Source organism: Pristiophorus japonicus, chromosome 17 (genome assembly GCF_044704955.1).
Source record: "Pristiophorus japonicus isolate sPriJap1 chromosome 17, sPriJap1.hap1, whole genome shotgun sequence".
NCBI classification, from domain to species: domain Eukaryota; kingdom Metazoa; phylum Chordata; class Chondrichthyes; family Pristiophoridae; genus Pristiophorus; species Pristiophorus japonicus.
Genome location: NC_091993.1, coordinates 42256544 through 42260238, shown reverse-complemented (window position 1 = coordinate 42260238; position 3695 = coordinate 42256544). Strand labels below are relative to the sequence as shown.

At 48.2% G+C, this 3695-nt stretch overlaps 1 pseudogene; it reads left to right on the top strand.

Annotated features, from left to right (window-relative positions):
- The first annotated feature begins 2576 nt into the window (after nt 1–2576).
- On the top strand, nt 2577–2694 carry LOC139228451 (5S ribosomal RNA; annotated as a pseudogene).
- The last annotated feature ends 1001 nt before the right edge of the window (nt 2695–3695 follow it).

The following is a 3695-nucleotide window of genomic DNA, read 5'->3' as shown; positions in this document are numbered from 1 at the left end:
TTTGCAACGGCTTCTGTTAAATGGTGCAAACATTTTTTTTTAATTGTCCAGACATGACCAAATACCTCATTGCTGTGTGTGGGAGCTTGCTGGGCGCAACATAGCTACTGCGATTCCTACATTATCACAGTGGCTACACTTCAGAAGTCAGTCAGTAGCTTGAGGCCATTCAGAGGACATGAAAGACACTCTGGAAAAGAAGCGCTTCCCTTTATAATCAGACGTTCCTGTCCAGAAAATACTAACCACTATCCTGTCAGATCTGCTTGGCAAGTATTCTATGGCTTCACATCCAAGAGTTTCTAGGGTAGAGTTTGACTTTGAGTGATAGTATAAAACGGGTGTCCTATGTCATTTATTTTTGGTGCGTGAACCCTTTATATAAAAGCAGGGAAGTCTTGCTACAGTTATACAGGGTATTGGTGAGGCCACACCTGGAGTACTGTGTGCAGATTTGGTTCCCATATTTACGAAAGGATATACTTGCTTTGGAGGCAGTTCAGAGAAGGTTCACCAGGTTGCTTCTGGAGATGAGAGGGTTGACTTATGAGGAAAAGTTGAGGCCTCTACTCATTGGAATTCAGAAGAATGAGAGGTGATCTTATCGAAACGTGTAAGATTATGAGGGGGCTTGACAGGGTGGATGCAGAGAGAATGTTTCCACTGATAGGGGAGACTAGAACTAGAGGGAATAATCTTAGACTAAGGGGCCGCCCATTTAAAACTGAGATGAGGAGAAATTTCTTCTCTCGGAGGGTTGTAAATCTGTGAAATTCGCTGCCTCAGAGAGCTGTGGAGGCTGGGTCACTGAATAAATTTAAGACAGAAATAGACAGTTTCTTAACCAATAAGGAAATAAGGGGTTATGGAGAGCGGGCAGGGGAGTGGACCTGAATCCATGATCGGATCAGCCATGATCGTATTAAATGGCGGAACAGGCTCGAGGGGCCGTATGGCCTACTCCCTATTTCTTATGTTATGTTCTTATGTTTAACTGGCTGTGCAGCCCATTCAATTTTTCGCGCATGCGCGGTTAATCCCATTGTAACGCCGGTGAGCGGGCTGGGCGGGACCTCCAGGCCGCTGCTCGGCCACACAACTTAACGTGAACGTTGATCGGCAACAACAACTTGTATTTATGTAGCGCCTTTAACGTAGTAAAACACCCCAAAGTGTTTCACAGGAGCGTGAACCCTTTACATCTCTCCTGATTTGTATTTACATTGAAGTTAATAGCAATAAAAATCGGGAGAGATATAAAATGAGCTGTCGATTGCCTAACGACTATCGCACAAAGTAAAGACCTACCTCAACATCTCGGAGATTACTTGTGTGAAAAAATCTATTTCTTTTTAAAGGCACTGGAAATATTCACAGCTTGGATAGAGGTCAATATTAAGTAGTAAAACTGAAGATTAGTCCCAGTTTTGACGTCCCAGTACTTGGCGTTTGGCAGACTGTTTGAAAGTACTGTACATGAAAAAGAGATCAATCTGGGTTAGTAATTTTGAAAGAATGTGCTGGTGTTCACTGTGAGTGATTGTGTAAGGCCCGTTGGGAACTCGGGGAAAACAGAGTTGCCAAGAGGTAAGAATTTCCTTCAGGAAAAAGTTGCGTTTTATAGAGTCTCTTAATACGTTATCAGGACATCCTGAAGCACCTCCCATCCAATGGATTATTTTTGAAGTGTAGCCACTGCAGTTGGGCAGAAGACAGCCTCTGCACTGCAAGATCCCAGAAACAGCAAATGAGATGAATGACCAGATGATCTGTAATTTTGGTGCTCTCCGTTGAAGGAGGAACAATGCACAGGACATTGCTGGTTGCCTCAACTGATTAATATTCAATTTGAAGGAACATTGTATATTTTGCTTTTCATGAAAATCTTAAAAGTACACATGGTGCTTTATCAACAGAACTGACACTGGTAATTTTGCATAGACTGACTTCACCATACCGAGAACAAACTGAATGTGTCAGAAAAATCGAACCTGCATTGTCTTGTGCTGGCACACATCTTCACTGGCGAATATTTTAATCTTCCCTGAAGGTCACATTTCCCATTCATCGCTGTTGTGTTCCAAGCACTATTAAAGCAGACAGACAAATGGTAAATACATGTGTTAAGCCTGCAGCTCTTAACAAAATTAGCAGAAATCATCAGCCCAAAGACATTTTTACTGGTTGCTGGGAGGCCCTATGACAAGATGCAAAAATCTTAAATGTCCATCTGTACAAATGTTGCAGACACTTCTGAAGGTGAATTCTGTGAGATTCTTCCCCCAGCGTGGAATCACACGTGGTCAGAGAATTGGCGGAAGAGGAGTGTGGCCCATTGTCAGAGCCCTCACTTTTTCCGTCAAGATTTATAGCTGGAAAATCCGGGCACCATGAATTCAATGTGTCTCAGCACCCATCTCTCCAATCTGTGCTCCAGCTGAGCTACACTCCATGTGCCAGCCTTGCTTCATGGAATTAACTTCTGATTCATAAACCTCGCTTTGTATTCTCAAAGCGCTTCACAGCCAATGAGTTACTTTCAAAGTTGAATGGTGTAGGTGTTGTATCGGGAAGCAGCCGACGGCCAAACTACTCTGAGCAAGCCCGATCTCGTCTGATCTCGGAAGCAAAGCAGAGTCGGGCCTGGTTAGTATTGGATGGCAGATCGCTTGGGAATACCAGGTGCAGTCGTCTTTTAATAAGGGGCTGTTCCTCGATTTCTGGTTGCACTTCAGTCTCACGTTTCCTGATCCTTGGACACCCGGTGCTGGGAGGAGGGGGGGGCACGGGCAGGTCGGAGGGCCACCCGGGTGTCCCTGGAGATGGAGCACGGATGTCTGTCGGTACACTCGGGGGCCTTCCCCGATCGGTGGGCACCGGACGGACTGGAGTGCATCATCACAACCAGGAACCACATTTTAATTTGATTTTGCCCTGCGCCCCGATTAGAGGACGGTAAGCTGCTCGGGGCAGGACTTCCTGGGCCCGGGGGGCGGAAGTGCCGTCCCAGCCGCTGAATTGGGTGTACCCCCCCCCCCCCCCCTCAAAGGAAGTGAAGCGCAATCTCGCGCGCACCACTTCCTGAGGGGGCAGGACCGATGGCCCTGACCAGCGGGATCGGCTGCATTTGATGCCCCCCCCCCCTTCGCTTAAACGGGAGGGCCGCTGCACACTCTGCAAGACCTCTGGGCTCCACTGGACCACCCGGGCAGGGTGCGACCCGGGGCTGCCCAATGGCGACCCGGACCACCCTAGGGTGCAAGTATTGGAGCTGACCCGCGAGTTGGGAAATCATCATAGCCAGTCCCTCGGAATCGAGGAAGACTTGCTTCCACTCTAAAAGTGAGTTCTCACATGACTGAACAGTCCAATACGGGAATTACAGTTTCTGTCACAGGTGGGACAGACAGTGGTTGAGGGAAAGGGTGGGTGGGACAGGTTTGCCGCACGCTCCTTCCGCTGCCTGCGCTTGATTTCTGCATGCTCTCGGCGTTGGGACTCGAGGTGCTCCACGCCCTCCCAAATGCACTTCCTCCACTTAGGCCGGTCTTTGGCCAGGGACTCCCGGGTGTCGGTGGGGATGTTGCATTTTATCAAGGAGGCTTTGAGGGTGTCCTTGAAACGTTTCCTCAGCCCACCTGGGGCTTGCTTGCCGTGTAGGAGTTCCGAGTAGAGCGCTTGCTTTGGGAGTCTTG